The 22,182-nt window shown below is 46.1% G+C and overlaps 1 protein-coding gene and 1 pseudogene across 5 annotated transcripts in view; one reads left to right on the top strand and one right to left on the bottom strand.

Moving 5' to 3' along the window:
* BSN (bassoon presynaptic cytomatrix protein) overlaps positions 1-22,182 on the top strand; it is a 111,446-nt gene that overhangs the window by 4,906 nt on the left and 84,358 nt on the right. The gene's annotated exons all lie outside the window — the stretch shown is intronic.
* Positions 4,919-22,182, bottom strand: part of LOC108286446 — a 49,550-nt pseudogene continuing 32,286 nt past the window's right edge. The window contains exons 2-4 of the transcript XR_001817937.2: positions 13,078-13,220; positions 12,403-12,447; positions 4,919-6,619 (exon numbers count right to left, since the gene is read on the bottom strand). The product of XR_001817937.2 is annotated as a eukaryotic initiation factor 4A-II-like (transcript). The remainder of the gene's footprint in view (positions 6,620-12,402; positions 12,448-13,077; positions 13,221-22,182) is intronic.

The raw sequence follows: 22,182 nt of genomic DNA, 5'->3' as shown, positions 1-22,182 counted from the left end.
TGACCAGGATGGTCTCGATCTCTTGACCTCGTGATCCACCCACCTCGGCCTCCCAAAGTGCTGGGATTACAGGCGTGAGCCACCGCGCCTGGCAATCATCTCTTCTTAAACTCAGCAAATATCCAGTCAGGATTCCATTTTTCTGATTGTCTTATGAATTTACTTTTACAATTGGTTTGAACTGTGATCTAAACAGGGTCTACACATTGAATCTGTCTGATGCATCTCTCTAGTTTCTTTATATATTTTCTTTCCATTTTTCTCCTTGCAGTTTATTATTAGAGAACTGTGTCATTTGTCCTATGGTTTCTCATATTCAGGTTTATGCTGATTGCATCCCTGTGGTGTCATTTAAAGATGTTCCTCTGTCCCATATTTTTCTTGCAAACTGGGAATTCTATCTAGAAGCTAATCAGGTTCAAATTTTATTCTTTGGGCCAAGAAATTCTAGCTTTTTAAAAAAGGGTTTCTTGAAGGCTTCAGACATGGAGAGGCTGAGAATTCAGTGAAAGCAGAGCCAGGCTTTGGGCTAATTGGGAGCCAAAGAACAGTGCAGTGGACCACTTTTCTGTTCCTTTTCTAAAGCCCTCCTTCCTCTGAGTCAGTTTGGTTCTGAGTTTAAGAAGCCAAAGCTTTCAGAGGAAAGCTTTTTTCTAAAAGCTTTTTTTTCCCCCAGAAAGGTCATGCCTTTCACCCCAGTTTGGGGGAGTCCTCCCTGCTAGGATTTGGGGGCTTTAATAAATCTTTCCCCTTCTCATAGGTCCTGCGTTTATGAATTGGGACCTTTTCTCTTGCTAGTTGTGGGGGTGTGGAGGGCCAGACCAACTTTGTGTGGGCTATGTGAGGGGAACCTGTTGTGCCTGTGGGCCATGTGCAGTAAGTTGGGGCTAACTGTGAAGTTAGGTTGGCAACACTGTGATAGTAGTTAGAACTACCATTACTGAATGACTGCCTTATCACAGACATTCTGCTGGGTGTTTTATTTCTTTTCTTTTTTTTTTTTTTTTGAGACGGAGTTTCGCTCTTGTTACCCAGGCTGGAGTGCAATGGCCTGATCTCGGCTCACCGCAACCTCCGCCTCCTGGGTTCAGGCAATTCTCCTGCCTCAGCCTCCTGAGTAGCTGGGACTACAGGCACGCGCCACCATGCCCAGCTAATTTTTTGTAGTTTTAGTAGAGACGGGGTTTCACCATGTTGACCAGGATGGTCTTGATCTCTTGACCTCATGATCCACCCGCCTCGGCCTCCCAAAGTGCTGGGATTACAGGCTTGAGCCACCGTGCCCGGCGGTGTTTTATTTCTTATTCTACCTGCTTGGCCATTCAGCTTCTGCAGGCCCTGCCTATCCTGGCTTTACATATTTTTCCTGTGTGGGGACTAACTTTTTAAATGGTAAAATGGTGGCTAAGCCCTGCATGCCTACAGCAAGGGCTGACTGTCACTTTGGGACATGAGGCCCTCTGGGTAAGCTGGGACTTGGTGGACAATTTAGCTGTGGGGACTCCTGCTCAGTCCTTTCATTTGGTACCAGGAGCATGTCATGATGGTATTGATCCTGCATTTGTAGAACTTGCCCAGGCTCCTTTTCTGGAGGGACCTCTGCCATCTCTGTTCACTAGTACAGTGGTTGAAGCTGTGGAGTGAATTGGGACACTGGCCCGTGGGCTCCTGCCTGTGGTAGGGGTGATAGAATTTTGGTGTCTCACTCTCTGTGGTTCCTTCCCTACAGATTGGGCCTCTAGTGCATGTCTGTTGCCCCCTGGCATTCTCTTTGCTCCTTTGTCTTATACTTTAGGTTCTGGTCAGCTCTGCTGTGGAATGGGATACTTCCTGACTCATCTGTGCTGTGCCTTGGGCTCTCAGGCTGGCCACAGGGCTGCTCTGATCTCTCCTTCCTATCATTTGTCTTTATGGGCACATAGGGTTCTGAAGAGAGCTTTGCTCTAACAGAGACCTCTTACCTGGTGCCCCTACTTCTTTCTAACAAGAGGGTCACATGGAGGCAGATTGGAAGCCTCCAGGGAACTCTAGATCACCCCAGGATCAGACCAAATCTTGAATGGACTGGAGAGGCCAGACTTCCCCTAAAGTGGGCAGGGCTGTTGTCAGGGCCAAAAGTGAAGAAGAGATTTTCCCTGAGGGGAAATAGAAGGGATGGCTTTTGGGTCTTGGTCCCAAACACTGAGGAGATCGAAGAACCTCAGCAGCAAGGATCACCTCACCCAGTCCTATCTGGGACTGCCTCCTGTATTCAGAGGAGCCCTAGTTCTTCAGTGCGACTGGTTTGTGTGGGGAGCCAAACCTCCCAAAGATGCTGGAAGAACCATTAAGGCATTTGGGTACTTGGAAGAAAGGGTAGGTGAGGAAATTTCCCGGTAGTTACACTGTTACATTTATGTTTGCAGGCAGGTAACAAGGGTCACTCACACTTAAAAATTTTTAAAAATTAAATAATTATTTAGATTGACAATTATGCACTGTATATTTATTATATACAACCTGATGTTTTGAAATATTTACATATTATGACATTATGGAATGGCTAAATTAAGTGAAATAACATGGTCATCACTTAACATACTTACCGCTTTTTTGTGGTGAGAATGCTTAAATCTATTAGCAGTGATTTACAAGAATGCAATACATTGGTGTTAACTATAGTCACCATGTTGTACAGTAGATCTTTTTTTTGGAGTGGAGGACAAAGTCTCACTCTGTTGCCCAGGCTGCTGGAGTACAGTGGCACAGTCTCGGCTCATCACAACCTCTGCCTCTTGGGATCAAGTGATCCTCATGTCTTAGCCTCCCAAGTAGCTAGAATTACAGGCATGTGCCACTATGCCCAACTAATTTTTTTGCATTTTTAGTAGAGACCGGGTTTCACCATGTTAGCCACACTGGTGTTGAACTCCTGGCCTCAAGCGATCCGTCTGCCTCAGCCTCCCAAAGTGCTGAGACTGCAGGCATAAGCCAGCCATCATGCCCAGACTAGATCTCTTGAATTTATTCCTCCTATTTAACTGAAACATTTTGTCAACCTTCCCTTCTACCTCCTACCCTGTCACCTACACTTTTTTGGATATGGGAGTGCTTGTGGGGATTTTTACAGTTAGATTCTACAGAGAAGTAGAAACAATTTTAAGTGAAATTTTATCCACGTATTCAGGAAACTCTGCTGAACATCTGTTGGATACCTATCCCTGGGTGAAGTGTAAGGAATAAAAGAAGGAGCACAAAATAGGCTCTGCCCTAAAGGGTGCCATGGTGTGGGGAGAAATAACTCTTGTCCAGATCTTTAGCCTCAACTTTGTCTTCCTTAAATTAGAATTTGCTCCTGCCTTCTCTTTTTCTTAAAGAGGTAAGGGAAATGAGAGTATGATTAGAAGGGGTTGCATTATTTCATGTTCTAAAATAGTAGAGCATATATTTGTATGGTATTTTACAGCTTACAAAACACATTCATAACATTCACTTATTCTGTTGGGAAGCTCCAAAGGCCTAAGAGGAATGATGTAGAAGAACAGCCAGCTAGCAGACTTTAGCAAACCAAAATGCCGAATGCTGTGGAGAACTGTGTCACTTCCCCGCCTCCTCCTCTGTGAAGATGGGAGATTTAGCAAGATGATGGGAAAGGCTTTGAGGAGTGGGAAAGAGTCAGAAAGTAGGACATTTGAGCAAAGGGCAAAGTAGGATGATGTGGAGGAAGAGGAATAGTGGAAGCATGCTGGCTGGGTGTCAGAAATTCAGGTTTTAATCAATCCTGACATTGCCCAAACTTAGCTGTGCACATTGGGTATGTCCCTGGTTTTTTAATCTGTGAAATGAGAGATTTAACTAGATGATCTCCAGAGTTCCTTCCAGCTCTGACAGATGATTTCTGTGAGATGTGTAAAAAGGAAGGGTGATGCTTCCCATTGTTCACCAGCCCCTTTGAGCATAGAAAACAAGGTCATAAATCAAAAGTACATTGTGCACTTTTTGGTTTACTTTGTAGCAGCTCTAAATGAAGAGCCCTTACTCTTCCATTGTGTGGCAGAGATTTTTCAGAATGGATGAGATGACTGTAAACTCAAGCCTGGAACCAGGAGAGAGGGACTGACTGGCAACCTGTCTCTGGGTTGCTTCTGGTAGGCAGGGGCTCTTGAAAAGCGGATGGCCTCCTTGTGCCGGGTTAGTTGGCCAGCCAGCAAGGCTCCTATCCAGACTTGCAGAGCCTGCTGCAGGCTCCCTGTTCCCAGCTGTGCTCGGCTGCTTATCTCCTGAATGTTGTTTCACCCACTTCCTGCAGGCACTCTGGCAGTAGCCAGTGTGCCATGATTTCCATGGGAGCTAGGGTTGGCAAATGCTCTGTGATGGGAAGGGTGGGGCATGGGAAGGGCTAGCCTGAAAGGGTCTTTAGATCTGCAGACTCCAGTTAGGCAGAATCCTTCATTTGTAGAATGAAGAGACAGATGTGGTGCTCTCTGCAGCTTTTGCAGCTCTGTGGGTTCTGTGGGCTCAGGCCAGATCTCTTCCAATGTCAAAGTCTGGTATGTGAGGCTGCTTCCTTCAGGAGTGTGATTTGGCTTCAGCAGGTTATATGTTTGCTCCAATATCCTTTTATTTTGAGCATTGTATCCAACCCCCAACAAATGCCAGAATGTATGCTGTCATACTCTGTATGGGCTGGAGCTCTGTCTTGGTGTGAATACCTGAGATCAGCAGCCTTTGGTTCTTCTCAGGCAGATGACTCTACTGCTGGAGAGTTCTTTTTTCCTATTTGTCTGAAACGGGTTTTCTTTTTTTTTAAGTGAATATACAATTTATTTAACATTCAAACTTCATTAAGACGTGCAATATGGCAATTTTACTGGGGATTAAACCCTACCTAGGATGATTGCTTGCTGGGGCTTAACAACAGGGTCCAGTTCACACTTACCACTAATTAAATACTTTATTGAATAAACACAATACTAAACAAAATGCAGTCAAATGTTTTCCAAAAAAATTTTTAAAGGCCTTTCTACTCAGGCTAATGACAAACACAATAAAGGCAGATATGCTAGTTTAACATAATTAGCTGATTTTATACAGCACTTATATCTTTTAGTCCATAAATATATTATTTAATGATAGAAAACATCTAAGACAACCATTTCTACAGAACTAGGAAATAAATTTCTAAGAAAGAAAGATTTTACAGACCCCATCTTTTATACCCACCCCAACAGTCTACCTCTAAAGAGGATAAAGCCAATGACTTTCCTCACAAGAGCTCACGACTAATGTTGCTTTGCTATCAAAATCTGTATTTCTGATCCGTTAAGAGCATTGAGACAAGATTCAAATATTCCCAAAGAAAGAAGCACAGTGCACGTTGTGATCGCCTATTTAGCAACAGCGAGCACTACATCCAAAACCCTCATCCCAGGAATTAAATAAGATCAGCCACATTCATGGGCATCTCCTCCATTGTAGTATTGTAGAAAGTCTCAATGTCACGAAGAATCCTCTTGTCTTCTTCGGTGACAAAGTCTATAGCCACACCTTTCCTCCCAAATCAACCCCCTCTGCCAATTCTGTGAATATAGCTTTCACGATTGGTAGGTAGATCATAATTTATAACCAAAGACACTTGTTGCACATCAATCCTGCAAGCCAACAAGTCAGTAGTTATCAGAACACGGCTTGACCCTGATCGGAATTCCCTCATGATAACATCTCTCTCCTTCTGGTCCATGTCACCATGCAGAGCAGAAACTGTGAAGTCTCTGGCATGCATTTTCTCAGTCAGCCAGTCCACCTAGCGCCTTGTATTGAGAAAAATAACAGCCTGCATAATGGTCAGTGTCTCATACAAGTCACAAAGTGTATCCAACTTCCATTCCTCTCTCTCAACATTGATATAAAACTGTTTGATTCCTTCAAGGGTCAATTATTCCTTTTTCACCAGATTTCCAATTGGATCTCTCATGAAATTTTTGGTCACTTCCAACACATCAGTTGGCATTGTGGCAGAAAGCAACACAACCTGAATACTTGTATTTAGTTTTTGGAAAATCTCATAGATTTGATCCTTAAACCCACGACTCAACATTTCATCTGCTGTATCCAAAACAAACATTTTGATCCGTTTTGGAGAAAGATATCTTCTGTTTAACATATCAAACACTCTCCCAGGTGTACCAACAACAATATGTGGTGCTTCAGCCTGCAGTTTTTGCATTTCAGTTCAAACATTTGTTCTACCAATGCAGGCATGGCAAGTTGCTCCCATATAGTCTCCAAGTGCCAGAATTGCCTTTTGGATCTGTTGAGCCAGTTCTCTGATGGGGGCCAATACTAGTGCTTGGGTCTCCTTGAGCTCAATCTCCAACTGTTGCAGGATGGAAATAGCAGATGTGGCTGTCTTGCCAGTACCTGACTAAGCTTGAGCAATCACATCATACCCTTTAATACAGGAAATAATAGCTCTCTGCTGAATAGCGGAAGGCTTCTCAAAACCGTAAGCATAGATGCCCCGAAGAAGAGACTCCTTTAAATTCATATCATCAGAGTTATCAACAGTCTCATTCCAGTTGCTCTCGATGACACCATCAGGGTCCATTCCCTCTGGGCTGCCATGTTCTCTGCTGTTATCCTGAAACAAGCTTTCTTACACCTCCTATCTACTGGTCCTGGCTCTGCCCACCAGCACTGCTGACTTATTTTTGCTCACAGGTTTAGCAGGTGCTCACTGTGCCTGCTATGTGCCAAGGCTGAGGGCCCTGCGCTTACCTCCTCAATCCTGGTTTTCTTCTCTGGACTTCACTTCTCCAGCTCCTGTGGGTGCGATGGGACTCTGAGACCCTTGCCAGCCTGGACTGCCCTGCCCAAGGCTGTCAGTATCCTAAAAGGATAATGAGGCCTCAGAGAACAGGGCCCAGGGCTCATCATGTCACCTGGACTATGAGTGACATAGTCTGAAGGATGTGGGATCTTCCCTCTTGCAGCATGAGAACACCCTTCCTACACCTTTATGAGAGCTTTTGGGCAGCTACTCCCACGCTTACCCAGCCTCATGCTGGGCATCTTCACACAAAGTCTGGTACCTTCCATCCTGGACTTGCACAGCCCAAGTGTGAATATGTGGGGGCCTGTGTGAGTCTCTGCTATGTTTTCTCTGGCTATACTTAGAGATCCTTTCCAACCTATTGAGACTGTTTTGGAACCTGACTCTGTTCCACAAACTGAGGGTAATAACTAAGACAGTGTGCATATTTCAGGAACCATGCTGTGAGAACTTCTCCCCTTCCTAGGGCCCTGAGAGCCCACTTTCCAAACCCCTGCATCTGACCTGGAGTAGGGTGACCAGTGTTGGGTGCTCAAGGCCAACGCCTTGCCAGCTCAGGTTTGGAGTGATGATGGCTGGGTAGTGGGAGTAGATGCCCAAGAGCTCTCACAATGTAGGAAGGGTGTTCTCATGCTGCAAGAGGAAGGCCCGTCGTCCTTCAGACTATGTCACTCATAGTTCAGGTGACATGACAGCTAGGGTTGTCATGGAGAGGCAACCACCCCTTGCATCCTAGCATGGCAGCCCCTGTGCTCTGCAGAGAAAACCCTTGTGCAGACTTGTCCTTCCTGGTCAGCCATGTTAAGCTGGCCTCACTTTGGGGTGCATTGGCCTTTGGCTCTGTAGGGTAGGTATCTCCAGGAGCAGCAAGTGCTCTGCAGATGAAAATTTCAAACACACATAAAAGGAGAAATAAAAAAAAGGAGAAAGGATGGTATACTGAAGTCCCTCCTGTGAACCTACCACCTAGCTTCAACAATGATTAGTATTTTGCCAACTTGTTTTATCTATATTTCTCCACACTTTTTTTTTGCTGGAGGATTTTCATTCAAAATAGAAATATATAATTTTACTCATAATAGTTTAGGATGTACCTCTAGTAGTTAGAGGGTGATAATTCAATGGCATTATCACAACCAACAGAGTTAACTTTAATTTCTTACTATAACCAAATACCGAGTCCATGTTTAATTTTTCTTTATTGTACCAAAAATAACATTTTATTTTATTTATCGTTTTTAAGATGGAGTCTCGCTTTGTTGCCCAGGCTGGAGTGCAGTGGTGCCATCTCAGCTCACTGAAACTTCTGCCTCATGGGTTCAAGCAATTCTCCCTGCCTCAGCCTCCCGAGCAGCTGGGACTACAGGTACCCACAACCACACCTGGCTAATTTTTGTATTTTTTACTAGAGACAGAGTTTCACCATTTTGGCCAGGCTAGTCTTGAACTCCTGACCTCAGGTGATCTGCCCACCTCGGCCTCCCAGAGTGGTTACAGGCGTGAGCCACTGTGCCTGGCCCCAAAAATTACATTTTAGTTTGTTCAAACAGTATTGAAACAAAGTCTACACATTGCATTTGGTTGATGTGTTCTCTAAATTTCTTTCTTTTTTTTTTTTTTTGAGGTGGAGTTTTGCTCTTGTTGCCCAGGCTGGAGTGCAATGGTGTGATCTTGGCTCACTGCAACCTCCGCCCCCCAGGTTCAAGTGATTCTCCTGCCTCAGCCTCCTGAGTAGCTGGGATTACAGGCATGTGCCACCACACCCAGCTAATTTTGTATTTTTAGTAGACAGGGTTTTTCCATGTTGGTCAGGCTGGTCTCAAACTCCCGAGCTCAGGTGATCTGCTCTCTTCAGTCTCTCAAAGCGCTGTGATTACAGGCGTGAGCCACTGCGCCTGGCCTGTGTTCTCTAAGTTTCTAACAGCCCCATTCCTCCTTTTGTTTTTAAATGCCACTTATTTGGTGAAGACATCAGGACATTTGTCCTAGACTATCTCTCATTTTGATTTTGGCTAAGCACATCATCATGATGTTATTTTACTTGCTTCCTAGTGTCCCCATATTTTCTACAAACTGGTAGTTAGATCCAGATCAGAATAGATTCAATCTTTTTGGAAAGAACACTTCATTGATATTGTGTACTTCCTATTGCATCCCAGAAGGAGGAACTACATCTGTTTCCTTGTCCCACATTAGTGATGAAAAGTTGGTTCAAGCCTGGGTGCAGTGGCTCACTCCTGTAATCTCAGCACTTTGGGAAGCTGAGACAGGCAGATTGCTTGAGCCCAGGAGTTTGAGACTAGTCTGGGCAACATAGCGAGACTGCATCTCTACAAAAAAAATACAAAAAAATTAGCCAGGCCTGATGGCACATGTCTGTGGTCCCAGCTACTTGAGAGGCTGAGGTGGGAGGATGGATCACTTGAAACTGGGAAGTGAAGGCTGCAGTGAGCTGTAATCGTGCCACTGTACTCCAGCTTGGGTCACAGAGTAAGACCCTGTTTCAGGAAAAAAAAAAGATGGATTAGGGGATTCAAGTAGTATCAGTGATTAATCCATTACGAAGTCCTCATCAACTTTTTGCCTGATGAATTTAGCATTCACTAATGATCCTTAGCTAGATCCATTATTTAATAAGCGACTGCAAAATTAGCTGAAATTCTTCTATAAAAATTATCTGTCAACCTTTTTTTTTTTTTTTTTTTTAACCAAATTTATTAAACATTGCAGTCAATAGCAGGAACACAAGAAGGAAAAAGACACAGTTCTATTCTCAAGATGCCCTCCAAACTGGGCTGACTCTCCATGCTTGATGCTCCTTTCAATGGATTGCTTCTAAATAACAATGTAGGTATTTTTATTTTTTTATTTTTATTTTTATTTTTTATTTTATTTTATTTTTTTTTTGAGACGGAGTTTCACTCTTGTTACCCAGTCTGGAGTGCAATGGCGCGATCTCGGCTCACCGCAACCTCCGCCTCCCGGGTTCAGGCAATTCTCCTGCCTCAACCTCCTGAGTAGCTGGGATTACAGGCATGCACCACCATGCCCAGCTAATTTTTTTTTGTAGTTTTAGAGACAGGGTTTCACCGTGCTGACCAGGATGGTCTCGATCTCTTGACCTCGTGATCCACCCGCCTCGGCCTCCCAAAGTGCTGGGATTACAGGCTTGAGCCACCGCGCCCGGCTTAATGTAGGTATTTTTATTAACGATAATATTCATGAATGTAGTTTAAGACTTCCTTGTGGTTTCCTTTGCCCTTAGGTTATCTCTTTCCAGAGATATATAGTTCTGTGTTTTAGAGTTATTAGAAATGATTCTTCTCTGTGTGTTTATCTGATTAGGAGGATATAAAGTTAAGCTATTTTTTTCCAATTTGCGTTTAATTTGTAAGTATTACTTTTCGATTGATTTTCTGCTGTCACTGTCATTCTGCACAATAAATCAGCCCAAGCTCAGTAGCTTCAAATAGCAATTTTTTATTCTCACTCATGCATCTGCATGTTGTCTAGAATTCACTGATCTAGGCTGGGCTCCAGGCTGCAGTTGGGTCCTGGTCACATTCATGTGTCTCTCATCTTCCCTGGACAGCGGTCTAGCTGGGGCATGTTCTTTTTTTCCTTCTTGTTCTTTATTATTTGAGACGGAGTCTTGCTCTGTCACAAGGCTAGAGTGCAGTGGTGCGATCTTGGCTCACTGCAACCTCTGCCTCCTGGGTTCAAGCAATTCTTCTGCCTCAGCCTTCCAACTAGCTGGGACAAGTGCGTGCCACCATACCCAGCTAATTTTTGTATTTTTACTAGAGACAGGGTTTTACCATGTTGACCAGGATGGTCTCGATCTTCTGACCTTATGATCTGCTCACCTTGGCCTCCCAAAGTGCTGAGATTACAGGTGTGAGCCACCACGCCTGGCCACATGTTCTTCTTATGGTGATGAGAGAAAAACAAGAGGGTGTGCCTAACCACACAGCACATTTCAAGCCTCTGACATTATGACACATCTGGTAACATTCCTTTAGTCAAAGCAATTGATTGTTAAATCCAAGTCAAAGAGTTATATTTCAATTACTATGGCTGTGTAACATGCCACCCCAAAACTTGGTAGTGGAAAACAACCATTTTTCTGGTCACAGATTTTGCAGGTCAGGAATTTGGGCAGGGCACAGTAGAATGTAGCTTGTTTTTGCTTCACAATGTCTGGAGCATCAGCTGGAAGACTTGAAGGCCAGAGATTAGAATCTTCTGAAGGCTCATCACTTATATGTTTGAGAGTTGATGCTGGCTGTTAGCTGGGAACCCCACGGCTTCTCCATGTGATTTCTCCAGGCAGGCTAGTTTGGGCTGCCTCACAATGTAGTTGCTGAGTTCCAGGGGTGGAAGAGGGCAAGGTAGGGGTTGGGAGGCAGGTAGAAGACTGTACTGACTTTTATGATTTAGTCTCAAAAGACATGCAGTGTCACTTCTGCCACATTCTGTTCACTAAGGCAGTCACAAGATCCTGCCCAGGTTTCAAAGGAGGGGACATATGGACTCTGTAAGAACATGTGGGACTGGAAATCTTGCTGTATTTTTTGGAAAATACAGTCTGCCGCAGCTGGAAAATATATACTCCGTCTCTAGTTGGAGGAACTGCAGAGTCACATGGCAAAGAACAGAAATTGATGGAAAGTAAAGAACTGAAAACAACAATGGCATCTACCATACTTTTTAAAAAATTATCATTCCAAATAAAACAAGGTATATTGAGAGAAGTCTAATTCCATCTTGTTCCCTCTACTTTATTCTCTCTGCCTTTCTGATAAGAAACAATTTCTATCAGATTTTTTCCACTGTTTCTTTCTGCAAATTTAAGGGAAAAATATATTTTTTTATCTTTCTTTTTTATGTAAAAGGTAGGAGACTCTAAGTACTCTTCTATACTTTGCGTTTTCCCCCATGATCAATCTTGAAGATTACCCTGTAGCAGAATATATAAATCCTCTTGATTCCTTTTTGCATCTGCGCTATGCCTCACCATGTAGACGTGCCATGGTTTATCCGTGGACTTTGGGCTGTGTCCAGTCTTTTGCTCTTACGAATAAAACCACAGTGAGGAATCTGGTAAATACACCATTTTGTAATTTTACCAGTGTGCCTGTGAGATAGTTTCCTAGAAGTAGGATTGCTGCAACAAAATGGTAAATGTATAAGTTGTTTTTCTCTATGTTGCTAAGACTGAGAGGGCCAAGGGCAGAAGCAATAGCATTCAGGCATGAGAGGATGATCGTGGGGGTTACATGGGCGTCACAGGACAGGCAGGTGGGAAGGGGCTGAGTAGTTAAGAGTGGTGAAAAGTGCTCAACTTCTGAATATATTCTGGAAATTGAGCCAAAAGGATTGCTGAAGGGTTAGCTGTAAAGAGTTGAAGAGAGGAGTTAGGAGACGCTCTGAGTTTTGGCCTGGGCATCTGGTGTACACAGGGAGGAGGAGGAATGGACCTAGACCAGGAGTTTGTTTTTGGACAAGTTGTTTTTTACATGCATCCAAGTGAGATATTAGGTAGGCAGCTGGGTATTCAAGTCTGGGCCGGAAAAAAAGTAGCACTTCACCTGCAAGTGCTTTAACATTAATGCCACCTGGTTCCTACAAGTACCCTGAAAAAGAGATAAGGGGGAGGAGGAAATTGAGGCAATACTAAGGTTCCAAGAGAGTGAATCAAGTGCATTCAATTCAACAAATATTTACCTTTTCAAATGAAATGTTGGAAATGAAAACACTCAGCATGAGGCCTGGCATTAAGTGCCTACTAGTTGATGTCATGTTCCATGCCCAGGGCTGAGGATAGAAAGATGAACAGGTAGATTATGCCCTGATTTCCTACCCCAGACATGTTTGAGTTAAACCTGAGTAAGGGTATAGTCCCTGCCTCGGGGAGCTCTGACTCAGTAGGGGATGCTTGGAGGGCTCAGAGGCCTACTGTGGTCCAGCCTCCTCATCTTCACATACAGCTGCTAAAACCGATTATAGAATTTGAGGCTCAGACTGGAGAGTTCACTTGAAAGGTGTGGCCCATTCTATTGGCTCTAGAATCTTCAGCTAGTCAGAGATGAAGCTCAGGCCACCAGAACCAAGAGAATAGTCTCTCACTGCGTGAAAAGTGTCACTTTGACTCTTTAGCCCTCACTCCTGTTCAATAAACTTCATGAAGCCAGGTAAAGGGGGTTGGCCTTCAGCTGGAGTGACAGTGGAGTGGGACAGGCCCCCCCTTGACAGATGTAGGGTACTGGGAAGAGGACAGGAGAGAAGGAGTTCCAGGTCTGGGGCTGCTGCTCTGGGGTTGTGATTTTGCTGTTGGGCAGCTGAACAGAGATACCATAATTTGACTTTGGGATGTATATTTCTCTGGGCTTAGGAACCAGGATGCAGGCTGTAGCACATGAAACTGTCTCGGAAGCCAGCGGCCTGGAATAGGAGCTTCCCAATGGCCAAGCACTCATCTCAGCTCCCCTCCTGTGCTGAAAGCACTTTTTGCAAATGATGGTACTTAGCACTGATTGCCTGGCAGTCTAAGATACACCACCTATAGAGCAGAGTCAGAGGGGGTTTTCCTGCCAGTGCACTTCTGGGGAGCTATGATGCAGGCTAAGCCGGTGGAAGAAAGGGAGGAAAGGAGCAGGCAGAGCAGGCAGGCTTGATCTGGTGCTCCCAGCAGACCAGGTTTGCCACACTGCCTCCCTCCACCTGACCCCTTCCTCCCCAGCTTGATTAGGGTGTGTGTTGGAGCCCGCCCAAGGGTTCATGCTGTCATTCGTAACACCTACGTGGCCATTCTGTTGTTTACTTTGGTTTGAGCTGTGGAAACAGACTGAAGAGCAACAGGCACCAGCCTCTGTGCTGTCCCTACCCAGGTCCCAGTTGGGGATGAGGAGCCCTGGGAAGACCCTCCAAGGTTCCAGGGACAGATGCTAGAACCACATAATCACCTCCTTTTCTAGATAGTAAAAAACAAACAAAACCTCTACCTCCCTGAGTGTTGAGTGAAGAAAGCGAACATGTTCCCCCTGTTCTCAGCTTTGTCAGAGAGCCTGGTGGGGACTCTTGGGGGGGCAACACCTCTCCTTCCAATGCCAAGACCCTGGCTCGCTGCACTGAGCCTGCCTGGTAGTGCTGATAACTTGTTTTCAGAGACAAGAAGGAAAAGGAAACTAGATGCTTTGCCCTTTTGGAAAGCCTCCTGTGCTCCCTGCAGTCCCACATGAGCACTGACTCTGGAAAAAATATACTCTGCCTCTAGTTGGAGGAACTGCAAAGTCACATGGCAAAGAATAGACTAGTAGGCTCTCAGGCCCGTGAAATGGAGGGGAAGTAACCCCAGGAGTACCAGAGCTGAGCCTCCCAGCAAAGTTTGGCAGGAAACGTGGGCCTCAGTCAAGCTCCTTCAGCTTACTTTTCCTTAGTCCCTTCTCATGGCTCAGGAAAAAACAAGAAGTTCAGATAGTGATATGCATTGCTTTTGAAAAGATAGTAACAGCTCTTAGTAGTAGCTGAGGAATTTTTTAAATACGCTGTTTTTTTTGTTAAATTCTGTGTAGCTCTGGCCAATAGAGGGTTAAGATCACTGGTGGGATGGAAATACTAATTCCAGAGAGGTAGTGGGCATTTCCAAGCACCCCACAGCAAGTCAGGGGCCAGACAGGGAAGAGGAGCCTGGTTTCCTAGCTCTAGCCTCTGCATGATGAATCTCCCTGGCTACTTTGGAATAAGAAAGATTTTATGTGTCCATTGAAGGGTCAAGGCATCCAGTAGGTAAGAATGGCACACTTCCTGCCCTTGTTGCAGGGCACAGGTCTCTGGGAGCGTAGACTGGGGGTAGGGAGTGGGAGTGGGCAGCTTCAGGGTAGCCTTGAGGTATAAGGCTCCAGGACCAGAAGAGCCCAGGCCTCATAGGATGGAGTTTGGTGGCAAAGCCTCTGCCACAGTGAGACTACTTGGAACAGCCCACTTTTGTAGTGCACTCACTCTGAGCCAGGCCCCAGAGGCCTCAGGGTATAGTAGGGAGCATGAGGACAGAGATTGGTCATCCCTTTTTTCCTCCAACTGCCATGGACATGGGGGAATAACTGTAAACCAGCTGACATGTTCTCGATGCATATGGAGCACACAGCCATCAGGAATAAGACCCACACCATGTAAGTGATTCTGGTAAAGTGTATTGATTATTATTCGATGGCATGCAGTGGGGGTGAGTTTAGGCATGTGGGATAGAGGCAGCACCACCAACTCCCCTACCCTAATAAATTAGCTTTGCAGAGACCCTGCTTTATCCTCAGAGAAAGCTTTGCTCCCCAGTGCATACAGCATTTTGAGAATGTTGTTTCTTTGTCCATTCAGTCAACAAACTTGTAGCCCCTGCTGTGTATCAGAGTTTGTGCAGGCTCTGAGTTCACAGGGGAAACACAACAGTCAGGCTGGTTGGATCCCACAGACTGGATAAGCACAGAAGCCTCAGCTAAAGCTACATAGTGGAAGGGGCAGACTTCTTCACAGTTCCCACTGCGGGTCTCAGAGTGCTGATGTCCTGCCAGCCTTGAGCAGGATTTCTTTTGTGGCTGGGCAGGCCTGAGCTTCAGGTGATGGCTGCTCCTCCCTAACACATGCACACGCAGGTAGCACACACACACACACCCCCCACACCCGACACCCCACACTGATGCTGCTCCCAGGGCTTCAGGGAAAACCTAATGGCCAGGTTCAGTGAATGCTCGCCTGTCTTTATCTGTGTAACCCTCCTTATGGGGCTCAGACCCTTTTGACCACACTCTCTTGGAAATTCCCTTCTAGGTTTCTGTACCGCCTCCTTGTTTACTTCTCATTCTCCACTGTGGCACCACTTGCTCTGCCCGCCTAAGTCCCAGGACTCAGCCCTGAGCCATCTTTCTTCTCCCTCTCACTGGGCCCCACCCAGGGCTTCTGCTTGAGAGGTACTGCATGCTGATGGTTCCAAAACTCTCTTCAGCTCAGGTTCTCCAGTTCTCAGTGGACGTCTCCATATGGGCACCACCATGCACAGTACCATCACTTACCCCCTTCCCTTCCCCTGTTTCAGTATTTCAATACTGAAATAGTGTTGACTATTGGACTTGTAGGAGCTCTTTTCTTGGAAAAACTTGAGTCTATAACATGATGGAATTAATCAGACATAAAAACTTTTTGAGGACAAAAATCAATGATTTTGTTAATTGTCCATAAGAGATCTTAAAAAGTATTTTGTTTGGGAATGGAACCTCTTCTCAGACCCAGGTTTGGGCTCCCTAGGGCCTTGAAGTCAGTGGGGGAAGCTGAGTAGGGTATGCTTGATGGATCAAGGAACACATCTAGGGGAAAATATCACAATCCAACTTGGACAGCCCCAGGTCAAAAGTGGGTGGTATTATGAGATCAGAGTGGTATCCTTTGGAACTCAAGGGTAGTTTGCAGCCAAGTTTTGGCCAAGGATAAGGAATCAAGGAAACCATCCCCTGTATCTACTTTCTTTCATGTTTTTTTTTTTTTGAGACGGAGCCTCACTTGGTCATCCAAGCTGGAGTGCAATGACACGATCTCAGTTCATTGCAACCTCTGACTCCTGGATTCAAGTGATTCTCCTGCCTCAGCCTCCCAAGCAGCTGGGATTACAGGCACCCAATACCATGGATGGCTAATTTTTTTGTTTTTAGTAGTGATGGGGTTTCACCATGTTTGCCAGGCTGGTCTCGAACTCCTGACCTCAAGTGATCCGCCTGCCTATGTCTCCCAAATTGTTAGGATTACAGGCATGAGCCACTGTGCCCAACCCCCTACTTTCTTAATCTCCTTGCTTCTTTCTCTTTCCGTAACCTGGCCATTTGGACTTCTCCAGGCTGGTGGATCTTGGTAGCCCATGGCTCACATGCTCCTCTGCCTGCTGTCCTTTCTCTCCCCTTTTAGATTTCCAGGAGAGCGACTCTGAGAGGCTCAATGTGAGCCAGGGGCCAGCACCAGCTCTGAGCTGCAGTGCAGGTGGGGCTGCATCATACATGGTCTGCACAGGACCCTTCTGCAGATCTGGGGGGTGGTCCTAAAAGCAGCCTCTACAGTTAGACAGGAGAGACTGAGATAAGAGATGAACTCAGGGGAAATTCTGAAAGGTAAATTCATCTTCCTCACTTGTTTTCCCCTCCCCTCTCTCCCCCTCGTCTCTCAAGGCAGGACTAACCCCAGGGACCTATTCATTCTATTCTAGCCTGACTCCCAAGGGTCTTGAGGCTTTCAGTCCCTGTTTGTCCACTGAGCTCAGTTTCTCTGGTTTAGAGCTGTCCTTGCAGGGCTCATCTCAGTCTCTGCTTTCATAGATGATGGAATTGTGCTGCTCTTGCCAGTCCCTTTTCATTACTGGGATCACCTTGCATTTTCATGGGCTCCTCAGATCCCTCAGCTGTGTGTGCAGAAGAAAGGGGGAAGGCCAGTTAATAGGCAGCCTCTGCCAAGTACCTCTTTTGAGGATGACTCTCAGGTACTCTGAGACTGGGAGAGGCGAAGTCTCAGAGTACCTGAGGGATCCAGGCTAATGGAAACCTCCACTCTGTCTTTCCTAGGTGAGATGCTAGGGTCTGGGATGCAGTGGTGAGCAAAGTTGGTACAGCCCTATTCTCAAGGAGATAAGGGCCTAGTGGGAGAGACTGACTTTAATCACACACAAATCAAAATGCTGTTGAAGGAGTAGGACCAGAAGCCATGAGGACTAATGCCCTGAGGCAGTGATGCCAGGTGAGGACATGTGTGTGACATGTGTCTGAGGGGTGAGTAGCAACCCTGAGGTAGTGATACCAGGTGAAGACAGGTATGTGGCATGTGTCTGAGGGGTGAGGAGGAGTCCTGAGGTAGTGATGCCAGGTGAAGACATGTGTGTGGCTTGTCTGAGGGGTGAGTAGGTGTCAAGGAAACAGGTGGGTGGAGAGGAAAGGGGGTCAAGCCTTCTAGGCAGGTGGGACCACACGCGCAAAGGCCCTGAGGCTCATGGTCAAAGAAACAGGATGTTTCTTTTCAGTGGAAGATGGACCAGAAGCATGGAGGGGTGCAAAGGGACGTGTTCTGGCAATGGTACACACAGCCTATTTTTAGCCAGGACATCCTCCTGCTATGACTGCTGGGGCTGGTTGTTCAGATAGTCTGCCTCTCCTGTCCCCTTTAACTCCTCCCCAGCTTTTTCCTCTGGGGTCCAATAGGAGCTCACTGCCCCTCCCCACTTTGGGGCTGTTTGTCCAGCTAGCTGTTCCTGCCACTATGGAAGCACACCAAAATAGTCATTTCCCCTTGAGGAGAGGTAGAGAGGTAGCAGCAGTACTTCCTCTCTGTTTTTGAGATGGGGTCTTGCTCTATTGCCAAGGCTGGAGTGCAGTGGTGCAATCACAGCTCACTGCAGCCTCAATCTCCCGGGCTCAAGCAATCCTCCCACCTCAACCTCCCAAGTTGCTGGGACTAGAGGTGTGCATCACCATGTCTGGCTAATTTTTTTTTTTGTACATATATATATATATATATATATATAAAATTTTTTTTTTTTTTTTTGTAGAGACGAGGTTTTCCCATGTTGCCCAGGCTGGTCTTGAACTCCTGGGCTAAAGTGATCTGCCCACCTCAGCCTCCCAAAGTGTTGGGATTATAGACATGAGCCACTGTGCCCAGCCAACAGTATGTGTAAAGACATGTTTTTGGATGCATAGTGAAATTATTACCTCTCTCCCAGGAGTCATCAGGAGTAGAGGCACAGTCAGGTTTGACTGCTGACCAGAGGTTATACTCTTCCACGGTCCCCAACCAGGTGAAAAGCTCACTGTACACCATCAGGGCCATCTGCAGGATTCCTGCTGCTGGCCAGCATGTGAAAGTGCCCCTTTAAAACCCTTTCTATGTGCAGCCTCTTTGACTCTATCTTACACCCAGGGGAACCTGGTATCCAAGTGAGATAGAAAAGGCAGGGTGGGCCAGGATGATTTCCAGGGTGTGTTCTCCAAAGAGTAGAGGATGGCTCCTCGGCCTGAGTCTTTGCTTGTCCAGGAAGAGAAGAACATATTCCAGCAGCCTTGAGCTCTGACTTTGCCCCATCCTCCCAGACTCTTTCCTTCCAGAGTCCTGCTTCTGGGGCCCCTTCTTTTGTTCTGGGACCATGAGTGTGCTTAATTGCTGTCTTCTACCCTGGAGCCCCCAAGTTCCTTTGCTCCCCAGCCAGGTCCTGGCTGCTGGTCCCATTCTATCTTCCATGAGTATACCTTCACCATGACATGGAGCCTCTGCCTGTGGCTGTGGCTTTAGTCCATGTCTTCATCTGTTCTTGTTGCTATAACAAAATGCCTGAGACTGGGTAATTTATAAAGAACAGAAATTTATTTTCTTACCATTCTGGATGCTAGAAGTTCCGGATCAAGGCATCAGCAGGTTTGGTGTCAGGTGAAGGTCAGGTCTCTGCTTCTAAGATGATCTTATTGCTGCAACCTCTGGAGGGGGTGAATGCTGTGTCCTCACTTGGCAGGAGGGACAGAGGGCAAAGAAGAGCCTAGCTAGTTCTCTCCACCTCTTTTATAAGGTTGCTAATCCCATCCATGATGGCTCTGCCCTCATGACTTAATCACCTCTGAAGGGCCCCACCTCTTAATACTATCACATTGGAGTTTGACTTCCAACATAAATTTTGGAAGAAAAACAAACATTTAAAGCATAACAGTCCAAAAACTTAGCACTGGGGGCAGGTGCAAGGAAGAGCTTGCCCCCTCCTTGTCTCATAGCAAAGCAGTGCTGAGAAACTATCAGTAGCTACTGGGGCTCACTCACCAGGCTTCTCAAGGGCAAGAACTCTGTGTTACCCATCAAGAAACACTCGGGAGGAATGGGACTCAGGATCATCCACAGCCAATTGTGGCCTCCCTGTGGAGAAGCCTTGGCAGTGGGTGGACCCAGGTGTTTCTCCTGGAGTTGGAGGCTTGATCTGTCTCACTAGGGTCTCATCTAAAGTTGCTGCCCACTCCCTCTCTCTAAGCAGGTGTACAGCAATGGCATCCCAGAGCAAGCCCAGTAGCCCTCATTAGCTATACCAGCCTGTCACAGGGTTCATAGAGAAGCCTTCCTTGCCTGTTTAGTCTCAAGACAAACCTCTTAAAACCCCAGCAGCACAAGCCACACCTTTAGGAAGCCAAGACCAGACCTGTACACAGATGTGACAGAGACCCCCAGGGCTGACCCCATTGTCTGCTGAGTTCATGAAGAAGAAGAGATGTGGAGGGAAGAGGCAGGAAGTGCATTGCAGGGGTAGGGGCAGGAAAGCCTGTTCATGGTAGCTTTTTGTGACCATGACACCACTGACCACAGTGCTAACAATGTGGCTGCTTAGCATAACTGATACATGGAGAGCAGGTTTACTACATTCTCATCCCAGACCAGGTCATAGCGGCCCTGGGATACTGAGTGCCCAGCAGGGAGAGGCAACGGTGGGGGCCCCAAGAATGGTGAAGGACACTGAGCAGCAACGTTGGAGAGGAGACTTGCCTGGGGTGGGCTCTCACCCATTTTGGGTCCTGCCAACCCCATACCTCTCAGTGATCTTTCCTGAGCAGGATTCTTGTTGCAAATGTGGCCTGTTCTTTATTTTTGTGCCCTTGGTCTTCTCTTGGTGTCCTCCCCGCCACTTTTGTTTTGAGATGGAGTTTCATTCCTATTGCCCAGGCTAGAGTACAGTTGTATGGTCTCAGCTCACTGCAACCTCCACCTCCTGGGTTCAAGTGAGTCTCTTGCCTCAGCCTCCCTAGTAGCTGGGATTACAGGTGCCTACCACCACACCCAGCTAATTTTTATATTTTTCGTAGAGATGGGGCTTCTTTCTTTCTTTTTTTTTTTGAGACAGAATCTTGCTTTGTCACCCAGGCTAGAGTGCAGTGGTGTGACCTCAGCTCAATGAAACCTCCACTTCCTGGGTTCAAGCAATTCTTCTGCCTCAGCCTCCCGAGTAGCTGGGACTACAGGCATGTGCCACCACTCATAGCTAATTTGTGTATTTTTTTCTTTAAAGTAGAGATGGATTTAACCACGTTGGCCAGGCTGGTCTTGAACTCCTGACCTCAGATGATCTGCCCAGTTCTGCCTCCCAAAGTATTGGGATTACAGGCGTGAGCCACCATGCATGGCTGGTGTCCCTTTTGTATATTCCTCTTCTGAGTTCTGGTATGTCCTATACTTTTGAGTTTTGGCTATGTTGATGAGACTTCTCTGGAATTTTTTCTTTTGGCTTAAAATTTTAAAAAATTATACAAGTAAGGCCAAGCGTGATGGCTCACACCTGTAATCCCAGCACTTTGGGAGGGCAGATCACTTGAGGTCAGGAGTTCAAGACCAGCCTGGGCAACATGGTGAAATCCCATCTCTACTAAAAATACAAAAATACAAAAATTGGCCAGGCTGGTCTCAAACTCCTGGCCTCAGGTGATCCACCTGCCTCAGCCTCTCAAAGTGCTGGGATTACGGATGTGAGCCACTGCACCCGGCCTTACTTTTCTTTATTCATACTTTCATATCTGGGCAATCTGCCTTGCTCAGGCTCATACTCATCTGGCAGAAGACTGCTTTCAGAGGTTCCCTGGGAGCAGGGCCACTGCAGCATGAGTAGTCATTTGCAGCCAGCATCCTGCCTTTCTTCTTGATGCCAGATGGTGCCCTACATTGGTATATGCTGCCTATGTCCCTTCAGAGACTCAACCCCACACCGGAAGGAGGGTGGTTCCCATCTCCCTGGAACTCTTCTCCATTAAGGGTTTTGGTGTTTGGCATTTGAAATTTTTTTTCTAGTGCAGTGCATGTCTACCTTGTATCAGACCTCCTCTCCAGGGTAGGATAGTGCTTAGAGTCATTCATGTATTCAACAAATATGTATTGAGCACCTGCTACATGCCAAACACTGCTCTAGGCAGTCCTTAACGTTGGCTACTGAGTACATCCTGCTGCTGAATTTCTTTTCTATCTTGCTTGTTTCCCTACTGCTTGTGAGAGGCTTCTGCCTCTAAATTTACCCCAGGGATATGAATTTCCAAGCAATCAAATTACAAGAGTTTGTTCCTGGGTTTTAATTCAAATTCTACCCTACTAGGAACATTTTTTTTTTTTTTTAATCTTCTATGAAATGGCAGACAGCTGGGAGACATGTTTCCTAGGAACTGGCCTTCTTGGTGCAGTTCAGAGGAAGCACTTCATTTCAGAGGGCTGAGACCGTGACAGCAGGGCTTGGAGGCCAGGAGTTCCCAGGCCAGGTCCTAGCCTTGCTGCCTGTTTTTCTGTTTTTTTCTTTTTAAATTTTATTTTATTTTTCTCTCTCTCTTTTTTTTTTTTTT

This window comes from Cebus imitator, unplaced genomic scaffold (assembly GCF_001604975.1).
Source record: "Cebus imitator isolate Cc_AM_T3 unplaced genomic scaffold, Cebus_imitator-1.0 Scaffold0, whole genome shotgun sequence".
Taxonomy (NCBI): Eukaryota; Metazoa; Chordata; class Mammalia; order Primates; family Cebidae; genus Cebus; species Cebus imitator.
The sequence above is the reverse complement of the archived record's forward strand: the minus strand, read 5'-3'. Positions and strand labels throughout refer to the sequence as shown.